Source organism: Struthio camelus, chromosome 4 (genome assembly GCF_040807025.1).
Source record: "Struthio camelus isolate bStrCam1 chromosome 4, bStrCam1.hap1, whole genome shotgun sequence".
Taxonomy (NCBI): domain Eukaryota; kingdom Metazoa; phylum Chordata; class Aves; order Struthioniformes; family Struthionidae; genus Struthio; species Struthio camelus.
In genome coordinates, this window is record NC_090945.1 from 77,504,377 (window position 1) to 77,530,815 (window position 26,439).

Below are 26,439 nucleotides of genomic sequence, written 5' to 3' on the forward strand. Positions count from 1 at the left end.
GCTGTCACCTGCCTCTGAGCTTGAGATCAGATTAAGCTATTTTCGGGTTTGACCTCGTGTTTCAACAACCTCAGCTAAAGGGCACTGGTTTAATGTGGGAGGCCCATTGGACCCCTGGGGCGACCCTCCACAGGCAGCGTGCAAAGTGGGCATGTTGAGAAGCAGTTCTGGCTTGCAAGGTCTTTGCTTCTGAGAGAAGAGGTGCGAGGGTAGAAATTTAAATGAAGCTTCAGGTTTGAATTCTCCCAAATTACCCCATGAGGTTAGTTTACTCGAGTTCAGTTCACTCCATTTCTCCACGTGAATTTTTTAGTTGCAAACAGATCCAAAAGCAGAAGCCTTAGCAAACTGAAGAAAACCTAATAAGAGATGGAATAGTTCCCTTTTTGTAAAGGATTAGTGAAACTGGAGCCATCAGACAACTAGGAGCAAGGGGCACCTGAGACGAAGGCTATGGTTTACCCTATGTAAGGCAAATAAAACAGTCAGACTTGAGTTCCTTAATGAGTTTAGTGAATTTACTTGATTGCTACCTAAAAATTAATGATGTCCTTAATAATTTTCGTTGAAAAAGTGAGGCAGGTTTAGAAAAGACCCTTCTTCCTCAGTTCTTGCTAACATTGTGATGTTAGGTCCAGGCTTCCTGCTGGAAAGTTTCCCCATAGGGAGAAAAGGGGTCAAAACAGTGTCGCCTCTGGGAATTAGTCTGTGTCAAGTCACCCTCCCTGTGAGGTTTGGATGACACCTTCCACTCACCCAGTACTTCTAAGAGCAAAACAACAACAACAAAAAAAATCTGTTCTTTGGGTAAATGAAAAAGCAGCCTATCATTCATTCACCAGGGCCGGATTCCAACACCCTTACTTCTTCCGAGCATCTCCTTAAAAATAGTCCCAGAGGTGCCAAAGGAGAGTTACCTGTAGAGCAAGGCACAGCCCCAGATGAATGAAGGTGTCAGGACCTGACCTTCACGTGGTATATATGACACCAAAACAGACGTGCACACCCTGCAGAAATGCTAGTGTTTCCATACACCTTGCAAATCCCCCAGTTACCTTTACCTTTTCCCTGCATCAATTATTTGGGGAAGAAAAACAAACCCTCCGAGCCACATTTCTGTGGGAACAGCCCTGTTCTAGAGGCAGCAGCAATCTCCCTGTGAAGCCCTCTGAACTGCAGGCTGGGGACGACTTTCCATGAGGCGAGAGCATTTAACACCAGTTTCTCATTCCTGCCGCAGGTCTCTTGTGTGATCTGCTGAGATGCGGTCCTCTTCTTTGCCCCTCTCCTTCTTGCTGCTGAACTGCACTTGGAGGTGTTGGAAAAGGGCCAGCCAGGTTGACCAGGACCCAACTGCGGCCACAGCGTCGCAGAGCTGGAGAAAGCACTGCAGCCACCTAACCAGGTAACTCAGCAGGAGCAGCGACAGCCCCCAGACTCCTGTCCACCTCCTGGCTCTGTTAATTTGCTGCCAGGTCACAGTTCAAGCTGTTTTGTGGGCAGCAAAACTCATAGCCCGAGAGAGGGGCTGGAAGGAGCTGGCTGGGTTCGGGGTGGCTGTACACCAACCTCATGGCTGGCAGCTCAGCCGCCCTGACCAGGTTCATTTCTGGTTGCATCTCTCATTTCTGCCTAGCCACTGCCTTCCCATGAAATCCATAGCAATATAGTACTTTTGAGGCCTCTTCTTCTCTGTCAGACTTGTCTGATATTGGCTAGCGTGGGCCGTTCACAGTGCCACGAGCCGTGTCGTCACTGCGGGGCTGCTGTGCTCGTTGTCGGGCCTCCTGGGCACGTGATGCTGTTGGGTAATGCCAGCACTTCTGCAAGACCTGTTTTTTGCCAGGCACTGAGAAAGAGAGCAGAGTCTGATGTTGACCAGAGAAAAGCTAGTTTAAGACTTGCTCTTAAGAAAGTCTGTGAGGTGCCCACGGTCTTTGGGGAACTGAAAGCGCATAGGTCCTCATTTGTTTGAGTACTATATCAATGGGAAGGCAGGAGTTAGGGTCCTGCTTGAACCTGGGCTGCGGAGAGAAATCCACAGAAAGTACTTTGGCCCAGATTTGGAGCAAGTAATTCCAATGCACCCTGCTACCTAATTGAAATCCTTAACCCCAGAGAGGCCTCTAGGGTAGAGCCTAGTCTGCTCAACTTAGGCGCCAAAATTGCCGCCTCCTGACCTCAGCGGAGGGAGATGATCAGCCGTACCTAACATGGCTGCATAAATTTCTTCTGTGACCAGTAAGATGTCTCTTGAGACCTGCAGCCTGTCTAGCTTAGGCACTTTTTTCTGTCCGTGGACTATGTAGGAAAACAGGGGTGCCTCCAGAGGGCAGTCCTGTCCGCTTAAAATAGGGGTTTGTTTTTTCCATTGAGAGCGTAAGGAGGTTGGTTATTTAACTAGTGGGATTAACCTGGGATTCAGCCCACCTTAGTAGCGTGGTAGTAGGACAGCATCACGTGCGTTGGTGGTGATGCCGTCTACTTTTCGTATAACGGACTAGCGACTGCAGGACTCACGCCAGACCAGGAGACCCCGGCGCATGGCCCTGCTGGCCTGAGGACAGGATTAGGGGATCGCAGGACTGACCCCGTGGTTTCCGTGAGAGCCCCAGCTCCTGAGTGACAGCATGCGCTGTCCTGCCTTTGAAGTTGAGTTGCTGGCAAGAGTCACGGGGAGGGGAGAAACATGAGCATGAAACTAAGCATGGGACTTAGTGATTATGGCATTCACATGACGGTGGTCACAGACAGGCGTCTGCAAGATAACATTAAACGGTAATTTGGTAAAACCAAGTCCAAGAAGTATGGACTAGATCGCTACACAGAAGTGACCACTGTCACCAGCAAAAAGCCTTCTTCTGGCACTGAGGGGGGTAAAGTCAGCACATTCCTCCCACTGTACTCTGGGAACACCTATAGATATGGGGAAGAGGAGTGGAAACCTGAGGCATCAGGCAGCTCAGCCCTGTCAGGATTTAGGTGGCTGGGCACCTAAAAACGCGTTCCGGGTGAGAAGTCATAATCTGTGGGTAGTAGTTGAGAGGTTCTTTGAAAAACCGGAGCTTGATCCCTCTGTGGATCCAATTAATAACACCTTGAATGGCTTTTTAAAGGAGTTTAAAATAGTAGTAAACAATTCACAAGTTGATAGTAATGAAGAAAAGCTGTCTGTTTCCAAAATTTGCAACTTGTTTTCCATTCTCGAAAGAAGGCTCAAAATCTAGATGTTTCAAGGATCCAGCTAGCTCACTGTTCACAGGCGCTTTATGGCATTCTGGAAACTGCCTTGTTTTTCTACCAGAAATGAGACCTGGTAGGTTGATTATACAGAATTTGAAAATTTACTTTAACACAGTGAAAAAACAGTGCAAGAGCTGGTGCCTGAACGCTGGTTGGTCCAACTGTAGAAATCACTTTTGCTTATACTTTTAACTAATGATGAGTTTTTGTTTCTGTCACAATGCCCAAAATTATTGCTAAATCACGTTTGAGACTTCCACCAGAAGAGGCTAACCAACACTGTGAACTCATTCACCCAGGGGAGCTCCGAATTAATGTGGCGTTTAAGTAGGGAGTTCAAAGCAATGATACCAAATGAAATGCTATTAACAGTTTCTCACAAACAAAAACCTTCTCCAAGAAATTACAGTACAAGACCTTGGAACCAAGAAACAGCTGTGGATGCGGAAAAAAGCGGCTCCGTCCTAGAGCTGACTTTATTTGATGTTCAAAGTAGAAAATCATTTGCTGATATCTCTGGACGTATTGACCACAGTAAAAGACGTAATGTACCATCTGAGAAGTTAAAGGGCAGAAGTATAGCTAACACTCTTCTTCTGGGGAATTTGTGAGAAGACAATGCAGGCTGGAAGGTAAGCACAGAAGTGTTCACTGTAGTTTGGCTGTTTCCGCACCCCAGCTTGCAGTATATGCTCTGTGCTCCTTTTCCCACTTCATATCCCACTAAGTAGTTCAGAAAGGTGCTCTATCTACTGGCTTTGTAGATTTGCATTTATGTTGTGACTGCCTGAATATATCTGTCTTGCTGTAACATTTTAATAGCTCTGTGACAGTGATAAGTCAACAACTTATAAGGGTAGAGCACTGATTAGACAAAAACCGTAGGAAGGACTTAAGTAAGTGGAATCTACTAGTCTAACCTGTCCTTTTTCAAATATCAGGTTTATATATGTGATCCTGCTCTTCATATGGCTCAAGAGAGCTTAGCTGTAAGTACTTAACAAGCTTCCAGGAATTAATATTTAATCAAAGGTACATCATTGGGCTGAATATTAAAGCTGATCTTTGATTTTGACTTCCATGATTTTCTTGGGCTTCTAAATCACTCTGAATATATTTCAGAGTTTCAGAATAGTTTGCCTTGTACAATGTATTTCTTAGCTGTGATTAAAGCTAGTGAAGAGGGTATAAAATATTATGTAAATCTACAAAGGAAAATCTAAGCATGATCTCATCAGCATAAAGTACGCAGGAGATTAATTTAGATATATACCTATTGGTAACGACAAATCAAATTGTTCCTGCTATTAAATCCATTAATGTATCTAGGTTTTACAACTCGGCTCGTAAGGCACATGATAAAATTAGTTCAGTCTGTATACATATACCGATGACTGCCTTCAAACGGGGCTAATTACCAACTCCGAACTATTCCAGTGCCGTTCAGTTGAACCATCCTAGTTCCCTTATTACCTGGGAAGAAAATTTTCGTTAATCTCTACTCCCATGTACTGTATATTAAACACTCAACATGTATAACCCTGCAGCTGATTGCTTAGCAACGCCTTTTGGAGGAAAGGCTCACCTGGTGCTTTATCGGACATTCCTCCGTCGCAGGGAAAGAATAGCTCATGAAATGAGGTCAGGCGGTGTAAGCCTATCCTACAATGAGTGGCATTTTCTCCTATCTGTAATGAAATTAATCAAGGTCATTAGTTTGAAGCTGTTTTATTGTTGTAATTTGAAGCTATAATTTGAGCTGGCTCAAAGAGACACAGTCTTATCTGTAATTATACTTATATAATTACATTTATATTTTAAAGTAAATATTTTCACGTATTACTGTAAATATACTACACATTATACCAAATAATGCTGTCTCATACTGCTTTTCAGCTAGAACCACATTATTGAAAAGGTGGACTCTAAGTAGGATAGGGAAGCTATTGAAGTTGATTAGTTGGGTGCTATTTAATTTGTTTTTAAAAGAATATTTTATGGGTCTTAAGTGGTAAGGTTAAAAGTAAGCCTAAAACCCTATGCTAGCCAAAAATCAAAGACTACGGCAGTTTAGAGATATAAACAAAAACTGCTGTTTAGTCATGTTAACTTTTGAAATCGGCTAAAATGTTGTAAAGCCAAGGCACCAAGGCACCTCATTTCGTTAAGCTCTCAGAGTTCATAGTCATTGAAAAGCCACGTGCCAGTGACACCTAGAAACTGATATTTGCGTGCGCACTCGGCAGCCAGCATGGGGACCGGCCTTGCCTATCCTGCAGGTAACGGGGAGGTAAAATTGCATCGCTCGTTCCATGTTTGGCATCTTACCTGGTGAGACCAAGGTGGGGATGCGAAAACAGCTTTTGTCTGCAGAGCCAACCTGGCTCCCTCTGTTTCTCTCCAGGGCTCTGCTCACCCAACTGTCTACACAGCATGCATACGAGCTCACTCCTGTCTCTATTCTGGAGCAAACCAACTGGTTTCTTCCTAGGAGAAACTTTGATACTACTGACAGGTACTTTTTCCAGGGTTGCCCAGACAGAAAGACCTGTGATGGGTTGGACCAGACTCTACTCTGGACAGTTCTCCAACCATGGAGGACCTCCTTATACCCTCCTGTGCCTCCACTGACCTTCATGCCTTGCTGAAGAACACAAAACATGCTTGCATCCTGCTATAAAATCATAATCTGGCAGGCTGCAACCCAATCCTTTCACTATTTGGAGAATTTCAAACTAAAAAAAACAAACCATGTTATAATAATTATTGACTTAAGGTCTTTGGGGCACTACCTGGAGCTCAGAGGGGACCTAGGCCAAGTGCTACACAGTATGAACATAGCCAGTTCACTTCAGAGAGTGCATGTCCTTAACCGTGTGGACACAAGCCAATGCTTAGCAATTAGCTGAGGAGTTAATGTTGCCTCCCAGGCACGGTCCACAGGGACAGTGTATACATCACCTTTGCACACTAGCCAACACTCGTCTATCCTTTATTCTCCCGAAGGTTATTTCTGGACTTTGTAAGCCTCTTCTTCCCTGTGGCTTGAAACTCTGTCGGCAAAGCTGTGGGGAGTCTCCTTGCATTGCAGAAGAGAGCGATGCAGCAAATTTAAATTGTAAGAGCGGGACTCCAGGAGAGCGAAAACGCCAAGCACGGAGAACCCCAAAAAGGGGAGACAATGGGCCCACACAGGAACAAGAAAAATATAAGTTATGCTGCTGGAAGAAAACAGCTTGGAAATGAATCCCATTCCTAATCCATTTTGGAGGGAATCTCCTGAAGCACTTAAGAAATAGGACAATTTGCTTGAGATAGTTGAAAAGCAAAAGTTCAGCCATTTTTAGTGTACTGAAAATGGAATGCACAGATTTAGTAAGAAAGGGGGGCTGAAAGGGTCAGGAGTCCTTTACTTGTAAATAACCTAGTCTGAGCTACTAGCAATATCTTGAATGTATGGCCCAAGCAAGCAGATCAAAACGAAAGATTTTAAAAAGTAATAGTACCATTTTCAAATTCTTTTTAAGCCAGGGAGAAAGATAGCAATGATTATGATTAGACACGGGCTAGACCTCTCTCTGAGCATTGTCATACTTCATGTTGTGTTGTCCCCTATCAGTAGCGCTAGATATAGTCACGTCCTGTACACACGAGGCTGGGAAGTTGTGTTCGTTTTTTTGTGCAGTGTCTATTGTTGTGTGCTAAATGAAAGCAAGATTTTATTCATTCACTTCTGCTTGCATTTAAAATTACTTAAATACCATAAAAGATCTTGTCCCATGTGAAAAATTGTAGAGGCCTCAGGTTTACATCCTGCGCAGCTGAGTTTCAGAGTCCATAGAAAGCAGTAGCTCGCTCTTGTATAGATTTTTCCTACAATTACTGGTGTAATATGGGAGTCATGACTCCTTGGCAACCTTGTCCAAAAATTTGGAGTTGAATGCTACAGGGCACAGTCTGTATTGCTCTGAGATACCTGACTCAGCTCTTAGCAAATGGGCATTTTTCGTTTCTCATCTATATTTATCTCACAGTACGCATAATGTATTTTTAACCAAGTATCTGTCTATACTTGACTTATTTCATTCTCTATTTAAACACATACCTGAAAAGAATCATAAACAATGTGCAGTGAAGCCCATCTCCCATCACTGTCAATAGCAGCATTTATAGACTATGTTCCAGGCCTCTGCAAAATGAATATGTTAATACGGATTTGTAAAAGATGAACTAGAATAGAAAGAAAAAGGACCTGGAAAACACTGTATGAATAAATTGTACAAGAACCTCAAGGCAAAACCATCAAGTGAGCATGTTGCATTTTAACTTGCCACAATTTTTAAAAGCAATCTGTTATTTTTGAAACCTAATTTTTGAGCTTGTCATTTGACAAAACTTTATACAAGACCACTGCTCTGAAAATGCTTGCTCACCTCCTGATGAAAGAGAATCAGCTGTTTAAGACGTTTCAAACTGAGCACCCAGAATCAGTAGTCAGTCTTGAAAATTTTGGCTGTGGAAACCTATCGAGGCTGGAGAGAGAGGCAATAAAAGCACTCTGCTCCGCACGCAAGTGCTTATTCCAGGAACCCAATCAGATACCTTTATGGGCTCATTTCTCAAACGAGGTGGACTTTTTCTAAGCAATCCGTGAACATCCTGTCAAATTGAGCCCGTGAAACTGAAATGGGTGCAAGTTCACCCAAAAACTGTTTGATCCCTTTGGTCTCCTTCACATGCTCTGTTGTCTCGGGGTGTTTCATGCAAGGCCTGGGCTGGCTGGGACGATACCAGCGGATTCACCAGCACGACCTCCTGAACACCATGATTTCCTGGCTGTTCTTATCCTTCAGCATCTCTAGTAATAACACATCAGCAGCTTTCTTGGCTGTTTGAACAGAAATCTCCCTGTATAGTCTGTTACTAAATTCTCTTCCGTCTCTGTTAGATACCAGGTGTGATGAAAGCTGGTGACCTTTCCAGGGATGTGCTGGATGAGGTTTGGGGCAGGATAGTAATGTGCTGGGGAGGACAGAAAGCCTCGAAGTGTAATGCTCTTCCATGATTTTCTAAAGTCGTCATGAAAGTATTAAGATAGAGGGTTTTTTTGGGGTTTTTTTCTCTCAACAGGAAAAGGTACTTGAGAAGTGCATAGGAAAAGGCACTTATCTCTTTCCTCTTGCCTAACTCTCTCAGTTTTCTATCTACCCAATACTTCTCTCTTTTGTCTTCATAATGTTATTGGTTTCTTTGTTTTTAAATATTTGCTTTTCTGGGATCACCATCCTTTTTATCCCATATATTGGTACAACTGATGAGTTCTGCTTTCCTGGTGACAGTTTCATTTCAAAGAAAAATGGCAAAATCAGTGCAGAGTCAGCATTTTTGAAAACTGTTGATTAAAGCTGTTGGTAGGTTCCTTTCCGTTTTGCTGGTGTAAAGCCGGAACAATTAAGGAGAGAGAAAGATGGATGTGGACCAAAGGAGTAAAACCTGAAGAGCTGGCACTTTACTTCTGCACTGTTAAGTTTGCCAAGATGATAGGAAAGGCAGTAGTGGAAAATGGTTGTCAAGGGGTCACCACTTTGGACTGAGCGCAGATGTCGTCAATGTTACCCCATGCATAAAGAGTAATTTATGTATTTATTTATTTTTGTCAACAGCCTTAAGTCTCTTACTTACATGTAAGAGACTTACATGTGTTCTTACATGTCCCATGCAAGATACAGATGAGACTGCTGCGGACATCAGGAAAATCATCTTCACCAGGTGGGTGGTGTGGTCCTGGGGCAGGTACCTAGGGACAGGGTAGAAACGCCACCCTTGGCACTTCTCAAGACATGACTAGGCAAAGCCAGAGCTGGCCTAACCTCATGTCAGTGACGGCCCAACTTGGAAGCGTGAGTTAGAGTAGAGATCCCCAAAAGCACAGAATCACAGAATGGGCAAGGTTGGAAGGGACCTCTGGAAATCATCTAGTCCAACCCCTCTGCTCACACAAGGTCATCTAGAGCACATTGCCCAGGACTGTGTCCAGATAACTTTTGAATATCTCCGAGGAAGGAGACTCCACAACTTCTCTGGGCAACCTGTTCTAGTGCTCAGTCACCCTCAAGGAAAGAAGTTTTTCTGTATGTTCAGGAGGTCACTGGTGGGCCGGACCTGGCCCCCGGGAACATGCAAGGTGCCAGAGAGACACGTGTGATAGCCAAGGCGTGCCGCCTGCCCTCGCTGCCACAGCAGCTCCCTATGATACCAAAAGTTGGTGCAAGGACCATCTCACGCGGCTGTGTCACCTCCTTGCACTGCATACAAACGATGGAGGTCAAAGAGCGCCAATAAAAATTTTTTTGCAGATTTACAGTCCAAACTTGCTCTCGTGTAATAGAAATTCGTCCTCCTTGTGTTCAGTGAGGGAGCTCAGTCACCTGGGAAGCAGTCAAAGAGCTGCAGGATACGTTTTTCTGTAAGTCTGCACTCCAAATTTTCAGCTGGTAACATGACTTCCAAAGCTTGGCGGGATGTTATTTTAGCACACACAATTTATTTTAATTTAATTTATTTTAGCCACAATCTATTGCACAAAAAAGAACAATTTGTGAATGACTAGTATATTTCTCTATATTGTTTAACCTACCTTACTCCTACCTTACTACCTGAGAGCTGGACTGGTCTGGAGGAAGTAGCAGGAAACGGGGAGACAAAAAGGGCTTGATTTATTCATCTTTGCTTCAGTAATTTTTGCTTCAGGGTAGGGGAAAAAAAGAGGGAGGAACAAATAGCAAATTGACCTAAATGCAACGCTGAGGTCCCCACCTGAAATCTCTGACTCGAGATTGCAGAATGCACCGCGTCACAGGGCAGGGTTTGCCTCGGGCTCGGGCTTTGTAACAGATCAGGTGTCGGAAAGGAGAGGAACTGATCTGAACATTGCACTGTATCACATTTCTCTTCCTAGATTTAAAATATGCTAACATAGAGGTAGGGTTGAAAGAAGGTGGTGCTAATCATTTAAAGCCAAGTGCTTAAGAACTCAGGAAGTGCAGAGCTACAGTTAAGCGTATACATTCAGGAGTATTTGCTATTTTTTGTTTATTTGTCATAGGTGAAAGTTTCTTTTGCATGAGTAACTTAGAGGAGTGCCATGGCCATACAGCAAAAATTGCAAAACAAAAAGGGTGTCTTTTAAGTATTTTAATTTAGTCAAGACAAACAGGTAGATTTTTTTCCACATGTTTGAATGTGGTTTATCCTACGCTATTTTTGGATCAGCCTTCTTACAAACAACTGAAGATCTATGATAACGGGAGTATTCGTAAAGGTCAATTTTTCATCTTTTTTTCAAACTGGCCATTGGCTCCCCCTGAGCTGATGGAGGCTCCAACCGCCTAACTCCCGTCCGGGAGCAGAGTGTTTGCTTCCTGTTTGCTTCGGAGCAGCGGGGATGCCGAGACTCTGAAGTTAAACCACCTCGGAAGTTGGAGCCGTGCGTTTTTCTTTTATTAAATTTCCAAGGGACCAAAAAAGAACACAACAGAGACAACATTTTAAAGATCTCTTTAAACTCGTTTTTAGCTGTAAACTAATTGGAAATTTATGGATATTGCTAACTGGAAATGTATTTTGCACTGTAAGTGCTCTAGCTCAGTGAAGGAAGTGCTCGGTTTTCCCTACATGACAGAAAAACAGTCTTTCCTTTGAGTGGAAATCTCAACCAAACCTTAAGTGCAGTGAACCCTGGTGTTTCTATAATACAAGTGCACATGCTCCAAAAATCTCAGATTACACCCATGTTGTAACATTTTCAGGTTTGGCTCCGATTCGTTCTTTGTAAGCATATTTCCCTTGCGCCTATCTCTATGGGTGTCTGCGTTTGCAGTGCAATCCCGTCCCCCCTCTTTTGGGGAAAGCAAATCAAAGCACGGTTTGCTCCCAGAATATGTCCACATAGCAGCTGCTTTATTAGCTGGCACTTCAACCCTTTTGAGCTCAGCGGTCAAATGCAGCTGTTCATTAACTGCACAAAAAATTGCACTTTAACGAGGAAGGTGTGTTGTAATTGGCTGGGTGGTCTGTGTTTTTTGGACTGGCTCGAAAATAGTCTTCTGTTTTAATAGATCTGATTGGCTGATGATCTTAACGTTTGCTCTAATTGCTGTTTAACTTCAGATCTATTTTAATGCGTGCAGCAGTAGTAATTACAAGGAAAACACTCTACCAGAATTTAAATATTATTTCTTTAATTTGAAGCCTTCATCTATATATAGCAAGATTTGAAGCTAAGCAGAGCTTTTTGGGTACTTAGCTGAAAAAGTGTAATCCCAGGAACAACAAAATTGCCCATAAGGGCGCGAGATCTGGTGCTCTGCAAACCAGAAAGAAAACAGTCTGTGCAAATTGCTTTCAAATAGATTTCTTATATGTTGAAGGATTTAATGCTTATTGGTTAAAACTAAGCTGGTTTAATTCTTGTTTTATTACAGCTTACTACCTTGACGATCAGGAACCGATGTAGGACGGCTGGAAACAGGTAAAACGCTACTAAAAACCATGAAATTTTATCTCGGATTTGCCGAAGCCCAGGATGAGAACGTCGATAGCGGAGCTGAAATCAGGGCCTGCTTCTCATCTTGCGAAACCTGCAGAAAGCCGGGAGGTGCAGCGGGGAGGGTGGCAGCCTCTCGCGGCCCTTGGCTCCCCGCGTTCGCTCTCCGCCGCGCTGCTGGGGAGCGACGCCTGGCGAAAAGCTCGATCCTCTCTGCGGGCCCCAAAAGCAGAGGGAGCCGGTCCTCTGGAGGTGGCTGCGTTACGACCTGGCGCGCATGGCAGCAGCGAGCCCTATGCTGACGTGTTTTCCTGGGCTGTAAGTAATCAGAAGATCAAAATTCAGCTAATGAAATTTAGGATTCTGGTGTTAGGAAACCAATATACCCAGAATGTCAGCTAGAAAACAAAAATCTATGAAAAATCACACACGCTCCACGGTGACGTAGTTGTGTGACTTAGCAACAGGACCCCTACAAGGAATGAGAGGTGCAGCCAGCCCAACCAGAGACCTACTGCTACAAACACGGGCACAAACACGGAGAGAGTTACGCTCCTGAAGACAAGCTCTCGGCATAGGCAGCTGGGCACGAGAAAGCCCTGTCTACCGCTGGGAAAGCACAGTTGCATCATTTCCAAAGTTCTTCCTTACTGCTAATGTCTTGCCCTCTGAAGTCAGTTGATACCCGAGCGAAAAGCAGCGTTGCGCTCCGTCTGCAAACCCGGGAGTCTGCGTCTGTCGGGCTGCGGCCGAGCTCTGGTCCTGCCGTTCTGGAAAGCAGGAGCTCAGATCACTCGTAGCTTGGCTGACATCTTTTTGCAGCGCCAAATATGTGCCTTCGAATCTTGTACACTCAGTTGTCCACGAGAAATAAGACAACACCCCTCCTCTGCTCTGGATGCCTTTTTATAAACAGCGAAGAACAGTGTAAAATAAACAAGTGCCCGGTAACGACATGCCAAGAACATTCCCTTGCAGGAATACAGATAAGCGCTCCTGCCATGAGCCCTGCAAACACAATTATCATCCGAGTTTCTCTCCATTGGCCCAGCTCCTTGGAATATCCCACGTGAGCCAAACTAGTATTATCAGTAGGCAGGAAGGACTTTTTCCTCCGAGTATCTCTGCGAGTAAGCAGGCTTGAACGGTACAGGCTACCCCGCAACCGGCCTCCTTTGAGTCCGAAGCACAAGGAAAGGGTTTCCCAGTCGCTTCCGTCTGTAGCTCCGTTGCAAGTGAGAAGGTGCAATTGCAGGCATCTTCCGCCTCATTTTATTTCTGCTGAAAGACGTGATTTGTGAGTGCGGTCTTGCTCCTGTGGACTCCAGGGCCCCGCATGCCCACGTGCCCTTTCGTCTCCGTGAACACTGCGAGCGCAGTGTTTTGTTGCACAGTATGATTTGACATGACCAGGACTGTAGGAGCTGCTAGAACTGGAGATACGTGAAACATGAACTGTTTCAACTACGCAGACCAAAGTGAATGTTTTTAAGTGAAGGCCTGCGGTACATGGTGATATTTGTCTCAGCTTCTGAGTTCCCTTGCGTTTTGACCGGCTTTTTAACGTCTCGAGATGTGTACCTTTATTTGCAAATTATTTTCACTGTGAAATGACTGAGGGCCTCTGGATACAGCTGCTCTCTAAAACCAGTGACACTTAGGAGCCATCGCCGCCTCCCTCCCAACTGTAATGCGGCTGTGCTGCAGCGGTTAAATGCAACCAGGAATTAAAAGACTAATTTTTTTTTTTTAATTTCCCCCGCTGAAGCACTGAGTTTCAAGCCTTTCTGTCTTTGAGTTCAAATTAATGCTGAGAAAATTGGTAAGTGAATGTTACTAAATATTGGCTTGGGATGGGAAACCCTGACTCTGCTTCTGTTGCGAGATTGTCTTCGGTGCATCCTTAGCGGTACAGTTTTACTCTCTCTTTGTAAAGGGTATGTTTTCATACCGTTGCTTCAATGAGACTTGAAGGTTTTAATCCCTGGCGCCATTAGGTACCTGCTGGAGCAAGGCTCTGCCGACCAGCTCTCTGTGCTTTAGAGGCTGGTGACGCTTCCTTCTGCAGCAGTGCAGCTTTACAAAGTAAAAAGTATTTAGATGAGCCAAAGATTCACTGGAGAGGAATAGGTTCGTGAGCGTAAGACGCCGTCATGTCGTGAATATAACCTGGTGGCCAACATCTGTCCTGTGCTCCTCACGAGCAGTTGCAGATTGTCCAGCTTTGTATCAGTCTGGTTTAGAAAGCGCTAGTCAGAGGCATCAGCCCAGAAGTCCTTCGTTGCAATGTTTAAGACCCTTTTTAGGTGTTTCTGGCTTCGTCATCCAGCATCCGCTGCTGATCTGTGCCTATAAAACTGTCGACACGGCAACTTGTATAGAGGGTAGGGGTGGCTGTGACTAGATAGGAATAGGCTGGGAATATCCTAGGTAGGAATATTTACCCATCTTTAAGATACTGGCATCATCTGTTGGGCGAATTTTCTCCTTTCTGGCTCCCCCCGGTGTGGGTTGCCTCGCGGGAACGCACCGCGTTGGCCGGAGCCGTGGGGCTGGGGGAAGGCGAAGGGGAGGGAGGGCAGGGCAGGGAAGCCGGGGCCGGCCCGGAGGTGGCTCCGGCTGCCGGTGCCCTCCGGGAGCTGCCGGCCGGGAGCAGAGGCCCAAGGACGGGCTCTGCCGCCCAGCCCGCGGCACATCTGGCAGCAGCCCCTCCAGCTGTGCTGCCCCAGCTGCAGGGACCAGCGAGGGATGCGGCCGGGCCGGGCTGACGCCGGCAGCCCGGCTACCCAGGCAGGGCTGAGGGGAGGGCAACGTCTCGCAGATGGGAAGTAAAGCGATGGGAGCGAGTCTCTGTGGGATCGCGCCCGTGGGTGCTGCAGGCCAGGGTGAGCAAGCACCTCCGTTTCTCTTCTGATTATAGCTGATGCTCTGAGATACCTCACGTGGTGCAGCGCGCGTCTACGGCACCGGTGCGAGCACCTACGCTTTTAAACGGCGGCGTCTCATTAACGTGTGAAACATTAATTGCTTAGGCTGAGAGGGTAGGAGGTAAGACAGCCCCTTTCTTGGGAACCATAGGAAAGGGCTGTGCAAGCTGAGAACTATGTAAACAGAACAGATAAATTATCCCCTCAGTTACGAATGGGCTCAGAAGTAGAGCTACAGCCAACCTTTGCATTAGATGTGAACAGCTGCATACACCATAGCCTCCAAATTTCCATAGAAACTTGGATCGGCCATAGATTATCTTCATTTTGTAAATGTTTTAATTATTATGCTATAATATTGTTCCATAGGGATTGCAATGCCAAGCCAAGACTCCGTGGACGCCACAGTTTAAAAGCATTTTCTTGAGACCATATTTTAAGAAAAGCGAAGCTGTTTTAGGATTAAGACTTATGGTTTCTGATAGATTTGGTTTTTTTCCATGCTACTGCATGCACCGTTTTAAACAAATAAACTCCCACTGAGCTTGCTACTCCAGTGGGACTGGATTGAACTTCCCAGGCATGCATGAATTATAAAGTCAGATATATGTTCCTGCGGAGAGGAGAATTACTCGCAGAGACCATCTCCTGGTGCACGTAGCCTGCTTCAGTCGCTTGAAAAATAAAAAGAAGAGGTGCGCGCGGGTGGGCTTTCGCCAGCCTAGAGGGCTCACGGCGCAAAGAGCGAGCGCCAACGGGAAGCAGTCCGGCGCTGCCGCCTGCAAACGTGCGGCTCGCCGAGCGTTGCAACGTCTCTCTGCGTTTTGGCCGATGAGATCGCCGGGCCGATTGCAAAACCGACGGCAGGATGTGGTTTCCGAGCGCGCAGGGGCTGCTCCGTCGCTGATGGTTACCAGCTCAGGTGCTAAAGCGAAACCAAGTCCGGCGGGCGGCCGAGGAAGCTCTGGTTAGATCGACGGCGTTCCCGCGCCGCGCCGGCCCCGCTGCGGAGCGCTCCTCGGGGTTGGCTTCAGTAACAAGATTTGCAAGTGAGGCATGGCACGAATGCCTGCATCCCGTGGGGTTAAGAGAAGCCGGGCTGCACGAGTGCCTTCTGCCGCCGCTTGGCTTCGGGTCTGGCACGCGGGTCTTCGGCGGTAGGACGTTTTTGCCTGCCCGGTGCCGTCCGCGCTGCGGGGAAGTCACCATCCCCTGGCTCTCCTGTGCTCTCCCTCTCCAAGGCGGCGTCCCCCGCCAGCGCAGAAGGAGGCGGGTGGGCGGCAGGCGGAGCGGCGGCGCCGGCCTTACGGCGAGCCTCAAGCAAACACGACGCGTTTGCCCAGAATCAGCAAACGGCGACTCGGGCTACGGCTCCCAGGAGTAGCGAAGTCCTCCCCCGGCCGGCCGGCGGTCCTCTGCCGCCCGCCTCCGCAGGCACGGCGATAAAATAGTTGGCCCTTCTCCCCCTCCCGATAAGCGTTTTATTTTGAGAGCGCCTTCGGGTAGCGCGCCCGGAGCTCGGCCCTCTCGTCCCGCCGGCGACTCCCAGCGCGGATTTCAGGCCCTACCCGCAGCGGAGGGAGGTTTCAGCTCCAAAGTTGTATTTCGTGCCATTTTGGGTGCTTTCGGGAGCCTCCGGCCCGGCAGCTTCGCCCCCCTGCGCTGGTTTCCCCCCCGCGCCGCGCCGAAGCCGCTTTCTCGCGCTGTGCGTCTGCCCGGCGGCGAGGGTCCCGCGGCGCCCGGCTCCTCCGCGCGCCTCCTGGCCAGCCAGCGCTCTTTGGGAACGCCTTGGGGAAATTTGTGAGGACGAGGCAATGCCTAGGAGGATGTCGCTCCGTGCTGCGGGTCCCGGGCGCGTTACGCCGTCAGCCGCTTTGCTTGCGCTTGTCCCGACCGAAGTCCCAGAATCGCAGAACGGTTGAGGTCGGAAGGGGCCCCTGGAGATCATCGAGTCCAGCCTCCCTGCTCAGGCAGGGACCTCTACAGCACATTGCCCAGGAGAAATCCAGGGTGAACCCCCAGCGCTGGCTCGGGCAGTGGCGGCAGGTGTCCCCGGACGTCCCCGAAGCTCAAGCGGCTGCAGTTTTCCGGCTGGTCCGGTTTCAAATCCCCTCGCTCTGCCTCCGCTCCGGGAGCGGAGACGTAGCGTCGCCCGGCACGGGGGCTCTCCAGCCGTGCCTCCTTCCGCGTGGACGTGCCCACGCGCTGCAAAAATGGATTCGCCTGTAGAAATGTTTTGTGTGGACAGAATTCCGTTTAAATAGGAAAATCGATGCCAATCACGAGCGATTTGAGTCTGCGTTTTGGAGTTGCTCTTTCGAGGCAGTTTCCTGCGGCCTCGTGCAAAAAACCTGACACCGGCTATGTATAATTTTAAATGCCTGCACCAAATCTGAGCGAAACCACGCGGTCTGATGCACCTGTAGTTAAACCGTTTTGGAAGTGCAATTACAGAGGGCTCGGGCACGTCGCAGGCGCGTCGGGAAGCCTAGGTCTTCCTTCCCCGAAAGACGGCGGCGGTCGCACTGGCCGAACTGGCGGGGAGGGCTGCTGGCGGGGGGCGCGCGCGGCCGAAGGGGCCCCCGCTGCGTGAAGCGCCGGGTCGCCCTGCTCAATGGAGCTGTGGGCTATTAAAAAAGACATCGTTAAATGTTTTAAAATTTTAGGGCCACGCTAGTTACAGTTGTTATTATTATTGATTTTTTTTTGGCCATAACGTTTTGATAGGCTTTGAAGTCCTGCTCCCAGAAGCCGCTTGGGAAACCGGAGTCCCAGGGACGTTCAGCGAGATGAGGTTTCCTAAACACCTTTATTGCTTTGAGACGGAACGTAGTTTCCTCGTGCGCTTAAAGACCCACAGGAGGGGCGGGAGAATGAGGGAGCTGTGATTTTTTTTTTTTTTTTTTTGGAAAAAGAACCTTTTTCACAACATATCCCTCTCTTATTTCTGGTACCTTTTTTTTTTTTTTCCTGAAGGGGTTGATGCTTATCATTTTGCCCAGAAACCCCGCTTTACAGAGACACTGCTCTTTCCACCCAAACCTCTTTAGGTTGAGCCCGTTGGGACGTAGCTGCCCCTACTTCAGTTCGGCTCCGAAGCCAGCTCTTCCCTAGGAAGTTTTGCTGGTCGAGCCCAATCAGCCGTGGGGAGGCTCCTGTCCCCTAACTTAATTAAGTCCCCGCGTCGACTCGCCCCGCTGGAGGCAGCCGCGAAGGCTGGCGGCGGCGCGGGGGCTGCGCGGCTCTGGGAAACCGGGTCCCCAAACCTCACGGTTATACATGTGACCTGTCACCGTCTTCTCGATGCTGGCAAAAAAAAAAAAAAAAATTATTCAGTGGAAAAAATCACAGGAGAATTTCGGGTTATTCCTCAAGCAGCCTGAAGCTCCTCTTTTCGGCCGGCGGAGCCTGCTGCGCAGGTCCCTCTGAGCGGCGGCAGCCCAGTTCCGGCAGTCGAAGCTGCTACCCTGCCAAATCACAGCAAGTGAGAACGGCCTGAGCACGTGGCTGTTGTTTCGTGCAGCCCTTTGCATGCACGCAAAGGGTTTAGCCTCCCGAGCCTGGAGACGCTTGACTGCTCTAAATCGTCGGAAACATGAAGAACGTGCTCTGTTTTGCCTGCGGGAACGGGGCCGGGCTGCAGGCCCGCGTGCGCGCAGGCGAGCACGGCCAGGCAGAGGGAGCACGAGGGAGGAGCCCTAGCAAATTTGGCCTCCCTAACGTGTTCCTTAAATTCAATGAGTCACGGTTGTCTCTCAATGCACGTCGATCTCTGCGTGTAAACTCTGACACAGTGAGAAAAAAATATCTTGTGGTCATTTGTGAGAACTAGTAATGGTTTCCTAAGGATTATTTCCTCCTGAAAGATACCGTCTGCATTCCTGTGAGAGATGCCCTCCCACAGGCCCTCTCTGACAGCGGTGCACTAAAAATAGTGCTCAGCACTCCCTTACAACAGCCCCGTGTTGCAATTTTTATGGGTTAGGTAGGAGAAGCCACTTTAATTCACTGAGCGCAATTCACTTAAATTTGCATGATAATGTTGTTAATTATCCATGTATTTCAAACTGCATAATGATTGCACGAAAAGATAAGACAGTGCTATTTTTCTTTCCTTAGATATAAAAAATGTGCATACAGTTTGCATAATGAAAATGCATTTTCTTTAGAGTGGAGATTCACATCTCTTACGGGCTGAAGCGCAAACTCGTTTGCACGCTGAAACGGCATCGTTTAGCTGCTCGCGCAGCGTGCGTGCCTCTTCGTACCTGACTTGCAGTAGTTCGCTTGCATGTCAGCACTTATCGAAGTGAAGTACCGGGAATACAGCTCCAATGCAGGGTAAAATTCCCTGAGAAGGGGTCCTTGTCCACGGTGTGGGCAGTTAAGGAGGTTACGGCGTTGGGGGATTGAACCTACGGCCTTTGGAAGGGAGCGAGAGCGCGCCTGCCGCTCTGGTCGCGCTATCTGCTCGGTTTGATTTGCGGGAACGGCTCCTGGGCCGAAATGCGGTTGGATAAAAGGACCCTTCAAGACGAGGAAACTCGTCCTGTGTTAAAGGAGGCTACTGGGAGGTTCAAGACTTGAACCATTTCGCAGCGCAGTATCTGCTCCCCGTCAGCTCCAGCGGGGACACAAGGGACGTCCAGCCCTGCCTGGTATAGGCTGGAAGACAGTAAGCTGGGTGTCTGCTAGGACTTAAACAAACATTAATTAAAGCACTTTAATGAGGATGTTTTCACACCCGTGCATTAGTCTGTGCGTGCCCTTCGTGAAACATTAAACACATCTGCCCAGTTATGTCCTCCTTCCCAGAAGATCTTCTTGCAAATGGGCTTTGACATCCCTGATAATTCTGGAGTCGAAGAAACTCACAGAAGTAATCTTTTATAAAAATCTTAATGTGATCTTCGATGTGGCAGTCAAAGCAGCGCATGCCAGAAAATGTTTTGCTCTCTTCAGTTCGCTGTGTTTGTTGTTATTTTTCCGTCAGGCCTAACAACAAGCAGCCGATGATTAACTCATTAGCTGGGAGCATCAAAGCGCAGGGCAAGCGCGTGAAATCTGCGCCTGGGAGGGCGGCTCAGCCCAGCGCTGCGTGGGGGGACAGTCAACTAGTGTTAAATAGTGGTGCCATGCCTGTGACCTGAGCCTCTAGTACAGATGTAGCCGTGGAGAGCACAACAATATAACCCCGTTTAATCTACCCTTGAGACAGAGCACGCGCTCAAGTGGAATGGCTGCAACCGCTGCACAAGTGCAATTTTTCACAGCTCCTCCCAACTTCCAAGTTCTCTGGAGTTTCAGGAGCGACCGGTGATGTCAAATTTCTCTTATAGGTTAAAGTAACATAGAAGTACGCCTCGAGGTGCGGGGAAGGCAGCAGTTTGCACCTGAGTGCTGGTGCCTCGAGTTGAAGGTCGCTGCAGATGTTTTCTCCCGTGAGTGATGCACCCTGCCACAGTGCAGCCATCGGCCAGTCTTGGAAAGACCAGCCAAGTCCCACGTCTCGCTGGTGGAAAGCTGGCAACCACAAGGAGTGAGTTAGCAGCTTCCTAAAATTTCCACCTCGTGATAGAGGTAAGTGTCCACTCCGCGCGCAGCGACGGTGGCTTTCCCGATTTCCCTGAGCCCCCTTTCCGATGGGAATCACCCCCGCGCAACGGAGCTTGAATTGAAACCAGTACAGCCTTACAGCTGTGCACATAGGAGCTATCTATCTGACTTGATTAAAGGTCTGTATTTATTGGCAATATTAGATTCAGCTTCATTACGGCTGCCAGCCGTTCGGAAAGACCAGCTTTCACACCCGCAGAGCTAAAAAGGGCTCAGAAATCAGCTTCTTTCTGATTTTTTTTCTCGTTGTAAACCCAAGAGCAAAGAGCTTTGGAAGGGAGCTGCAGTCGCTTGCGCCGGCAGCCCCCGGGGTGCTCGGAGCTGCTCCCGGACAACGTGGCAGAGAGGCTGGTGGCTTCGAAGGGTGACAAACGGCGACACGAGGGAGAGCAGACGGGCAGGACTGCAGCATTTCTGCATCGCTGACTCTCATGAGTCACAGCCTCGGTGCTGGCGCTGCGGTGCCGGTGTGCTGGTGGCTCCCTCTGCCTTGCAGCCCCGCGGGCCTGGGTTTCATTTAGCACCAAGCAAAAAATCCAACAACGGGGCCTTCTGTTTTGCAAATCTGCAACACAAGCAGGCGTATTTGCAAAGATCAGTGCGCACCCGCCGCAGGTTTTGTCAGCTCCTGAAACCCTCTCCCGCCAGAGCGCTTCACGGGGGGAGGTGGAAGGAGGCACGATCCCAAAAGAAGTTATGCGAGGAAATGGTTATATTTTTTTTCCCTTTACATAAGAAGCTGCCACAGTGCTCCTGAGGAATAGATATCCCACAGCCAGCCGCAGGCGGTGTGAGATGACAGATACATGTTTAAATAATATCTTTATTCTAGTTCAGCTGAAAAAATAATTATTGAGTGTGGGTCTTAAGCCAAGAAGTACCTTTGATTCTGAGCGCTCATGGATTAAAACATCTTGTGCTTTCAGCTGGGTTGTAATAAAGACACTACGTTACCCTTCACACAGAATATTAACATAATATCTTTATTTGGGAGGGGGGAGGAATTTAGACGGTGACCTAAATGTTTCTTGAGATTTGCAGAATTTTACCAAGCCCAGAGAAACTCCTAGTTTGAAAATCGGAGATTTCTGCTAGAACAGGAAGTATCTTTCACATTGTTATCCAGCAAAATGCGCTCTGGATTATATTTAGCTGCATTCATTCAGCACAATGAAAAGTAAGACTGCAGCCAATTTCCTTAAGCAAGCTTATTAATATGCACTAGTGTTTGGTGGCCAGTCACTTTTAGGTGGCTGGGGACAAGTGATGCACCCACGCAGCACCCCCCCGCCCCCGAGCAGGGATCCCCGCAGCGCGGACATCTCGGAGCACTTTGTAGCCTCTGCCGCGTACCCCTACCTGCCTGGCAGCCTAAAACTGTCCCAGCAGCAGCTCCCAACTCTGCCCTGATCGTTGATGCTTTACTGCTCCAGGCTGCAAGCAGAGCAAATATTGTGATCAAGCCATCAAGGGCGTCTTAGCAACTTTTAAACTCTAGTGAAATGATCTTTAGGGACTCCTAACTATGGACTCAAGGCAGCTCTATATAAAACCACTAGTGTTGCAGCTACTGAGCTAAAGCCACACTTCTTGCAGATGCTGCAAGAACAGCAGACTCCCAACGTACGTGAGCATGTGCTGAAGCCGTACGCGCGTCAGGAGCTCGGGTCAGTGAGTGCAGATGTAGCCTGGCTGTATTTCCTGGCTTCATCCATTATTTCCTGTGTAACTAAAAACAAATCGCTTGGGCTGTGTCTGTTCTGGGGGTTGGAGAACAGACTTAAGGTGGCCTTATGCATGGCAAACTTCATGACCCACACGCTTTCATCCGTCTTGCTGGCTGTCACCCAGACATTACTTGGTCTCAAAATCTCTGTAGTGTGCTTAGGACTTGCTGAGCTCAGGATATCTCCTAGTGGACAGATTCCTGCCTGTACCCGACTAATCTAGGCTACATGACTCGAAGTTTGGCCTTGTCCTAGAGGAGACACCATTTCCCTTCCTCCAGATCTCAGGCTGAACCAGGTTTATGATCTGGTCTAGAGACCCAGGATTCCTTGTTGCCTGCAGGTCACAGCTGTTGGGAACCTCCCATTAAGAGCACATATAAAATTCAGTCAGTTTGTAGTTGTCAAGGGGAGATGTCTGTAGCTGAGTGTCTTTTCAGTAATTTCAGCAGTGGGACATACTTTCTTTGAGGCCCAGAGCAAAATTAAAGCAATCATGCCTTTGCTCGGACAGGAAAACCAGTTGCCTCCCTCTCACCTGGAGTGATGGTGGGGAGGGGACTGGAGATGATGTCCTCTCAGCTCCCGCCAAAGCAAAGTGTGGCAACCTGTGGCTGCCCTCTCACCCCATTTAGGAGCCATGCTAGGCTGTTGTCTTGGGTTAAGGGCACAAGAGAGGAAGGGACCCAGGAAGTGATGTGTCGCAACCACATGGCTGTGATGGAGCCATCACAGTCAGGAGAGAAATGTAGAGGAAGAAGTAATGTTAGTTTAAGTTCTCCCCACCAACTGTAGCTATCCGTGTACGGAAAAAAAAAAAAAAAAGAAGAAGAATTAGCTAGTATTCTGGAAATGAAACTCTTGTCCTGGGAAGGTGGTGGTCAGCAGTGTGCGGTCATGGATCACTTACAGGAGCAGTTAAAGCAACTGTTCCCGCAGCACCCACCTTTCCTCCTCCTGTGCCCACCACCATCAGCAGCCGTGGGGGGAACGCTTCACGAAGCGCAGCAGCATGCGCCTTTCAGACTGCATCCAAACTCAGGCATCGCTGTGGGGCACACTCTTCATCCAGATTTGGAAGATCTTAGCCAAGAGGACAGTGAACAGACTTACCTTTTGGTAAGGACACCTGAGTTTGTGTGCCACCTGAACAGGCATCTTCAAAGCAGGCGCAAAGCAAGTAGGTAAAGCCACCTAAGCCAGTCAAGCAAGCTGTAAAAGGAATTTATAAAAGTAATAACATAGCAAGCCACAGAATTTCTTGAACTTTTAGTGATTTTTATGTATGTGTATGGTTGGCACTACTCTGCTATTCCTGCCAAGCACTCAATTAGCACTTGAGTTAATAAGGTGTTTTAATGGCTGTTAAATTAATCAACAACTCCGGCACTGCTTTCCAGTGTTTTCACATGGTGAGCTTCTTTCAGCCCAATTCCTATGTTATCGGCGTCACTAATTATTTGTGTTTATTCTCTTTACTACACTTACCTGATTTCATTTGAAATTACATGCAATCATAGGGATGTATTTTGGTATTTTCCTGCAGTATGCTGAATACATGAGGATTAGAGCTCCACGGCTATGAGCAAATAAGTGTTCATAAGGATTTGTTCAAACAGATATCACACAACCTTTTTGACAACAGTCATAATCCTTTTGATTTGTTCTTTGTCAGTGCTTTTGTGAGTTTGTTCACAGGACGGTTTGCTAAAAGGACAGTATTGCTAATATAGGTGAAAATATATATCGGGCCAGGAATACTCATGGAAATGTTTGAACTGACGGTGCCACAGCTATTTTTTCTGCTGGTCTGAAAGTGATCCAGCCAGGAAACAAACAATAGTTTAGGATTTAGCTCATCAGTCACTCAAAACAGCTAGTATACTATAAATAGAAGAAAAACACCAAGTAAAAGTAATTTACAAACGGCTGAAATATGTCCCTAAAAACAGGGATTTAAAATAGTTTCATTTTGAAAAATTAAAGGAACAAAAGAAAACACATGATCTGTGGGCAGGTCACAGCTCGACACTGGCTCTGGTGGCAAGGATGATGGTCTCCCATCCCGAGTGGGAGCTGGGGTCTGTGCCTAGTTGGGTTGTTGCAGCCTCAGTCTAAGATATCTCCTTGGGTTTGATCAAACTGATGCTTCTGCTGTGAGTGGAATAGCCTAGGGCTGGAACAGTGCTGAGAGAAATGAAAAGCTTTCATAAAATTATGTCATGTGCTGAATGTGCCAGCCTGTCGTGTAATAATAGCTAAAACTTTCTGTAATTAAAACAAGTAGCTAGTTATGGTGTCTGAGTATGATCAAAGCTCTTTTGTCTGCTTTGACAGTTGGCACATGTGAAAGATTTTGGCTTACATGGAAAATACTGTTGTGGTTTTTCTCTTGGTTTGAAATGGCAAGAAACATGCCTCTCAGATTATCCCTAAACTGAAAGAAAACAGTAACGGGAAACTGAGAACCAGAATGTGCATGACGTAAAACGTCTACGATTTCTGGCAGAAGACGTTTCTCTACCCAGAGATGATGCCTTTGGAGCAGATGACCCGTTGCTGCAATGCACATGGTTGAATTGGGTCATTTCATTTTTCTGCAGAGATGGGAGTAAAGCTCCTCAGTGCATTCCCCAAAGTACTGTACTGCTTTTTTAAAAGTAATAATTGCTTTTGCATAACAAATATTTGTCTGAATTGTGACAAACCAATTGTCTCCCAAGCTCTTTTTTTATTACTTGGATCGTAGATGGTTTGGGATGTTTTAGGGATAAAAGTTACCTTCCTATTCATAAAAGAAAGCTACATAATTTTTTGATATTCATCTCCTATATCTTTATTACAAAATAAGGAATTTATAGAGTAGATGATGTAATCTGTTTTTCCCCCCAAATTCCTCTTAATCTCCAGAAAACCCCAAACTAACCCAGAATTCCTTTTACATCTCTGAAAACAAGCTACTTCCACTTAGAAGTCTCTGGGAGCATAAATATGAAGAGATTGTAAAAACTCATGTGAACTGATTGGCTGAGGAACACTTTAAAGGTTGCATTAGGCAACAAAACATAATCTGAGGGGAAAAAATAGCAGAGTCTATTGCTGGGAGCACAGGGATTTTTCCATCCCTTATTCTGAATTTCTGAGGTATGCTGTGTTAAGATGTGCTTCTTCCACATCTTGTATGCATTCGTGTCTTTTCGTGTTTCTTGGAATTTTTAAATCATGTCCAGTGAACTGAGTGGGTACAGGCTGAATTTTCCACAAATTCAGCTATGTCTGATGTGGGCCTTCTCGCCTTGGTTGAGGCCAGCAGAATGAATTGTGAAATCTCGGGTCTACCTCCTGGTGACAGTCTGGCTGCAAGTGTGCCTATACCTTGTCACTTCTGACCACAGCTGTTTCTACCTTTGCAGCTTATCGGAGATGACAGGAAATCTTACTTTCTCCTTATCTGGGTAACTAACTAATGTTATTCATTGTATATAATATAATGAATGTATAGTATAACATATATAATGATCTTCAGTTTTCTTAGGCGACCTCTGGTCGAAAGGGCCGGACTTGCCCGTGAATGATCAGTAGGCCACCTCCTTGGTCCGTGCAGTCTTTGGAGCCACTCCAGACCGAAAGGCAGGCGCTTTCTGGAGCAGAGTGCAGAGCATGCAGGACCTGCTCTTCCATGGAGGGAACAAGTCCTGCCAAGTCCTGCCTACCTTTGCAAGGATCTCCAGCGATTTATATCTTGGTGAAGCCCCGTGCCAGACTACGCCTTCTCAGATTTCAGCCTTGGCTCCACATAGTACGTCTGCAGACAGACCCATGCTAAAAGTGGCTTATTTCCCTCTCGGGCATGTGACAGTCACTCTCTGGAGTGTGAGGAGGAGATGCTTCCCAGGCGCAGGGACCAGCCATCCTGCATGCCAGTGCGATGTGCTCGTGTGGACAGTTCAGTGGCACAGGTCTTTGGTCCTTACAAAAACAGATCTTTGCATCAAACATCACAAAACACAGAGCCATGCAGGCTGCCTGCAAGGGTGTCACTAACATATCCAGGGACATTGCCTCCAGGTGACAACAGACAATATTACCATCATGTGCTATACCAATAAGCAATGTGCTGTGACGTTCCCTCATCCCTGGCGGAAAGCTGTTGACCTATGGAGCTTTCTCATTAGGTTAATTTATCTACTGTTCACCTTCAGTGAACACTTTTAATTGACAGCCTGACTGATTTACCTCTTACGGAGGGTGAGCACTGGCATCTTGTAGTCTGGTTTCTTGGCCTGGAGGCATTTGGAGAGAAACAGATTTACTGAAGATGTCAATACAGACAAGCTGAACCTTCTGTCCTCAGAAAGGAAGGGGTCCCAGATGCACTTAG

General features: G+C 47.2%; 1 long non-coding RNA gene across 1 annotated transcript; it reads left to right on the top strand.

Annotated features, from left to right (window-relative positions):
- The first annotated feature begins 11,213 nt into the window (after window positions 1-11,213).
- LOC138067248 (uncharacterized) lies at window positions 11,214-20,389 on the top strand. The gene is made up of 3 exons (XR_011141120.1): window positions 11,214-11,291; window positions 11,727-13,610; window positions 20,055-20,389. It is a non-coding gene; the product is annotated as an uncharacterized lncRNA (long non-coding RNA).
- The last annotated feature ends 6,050 nt before the right edge of the window (window positions 20,390-26,439 follow it).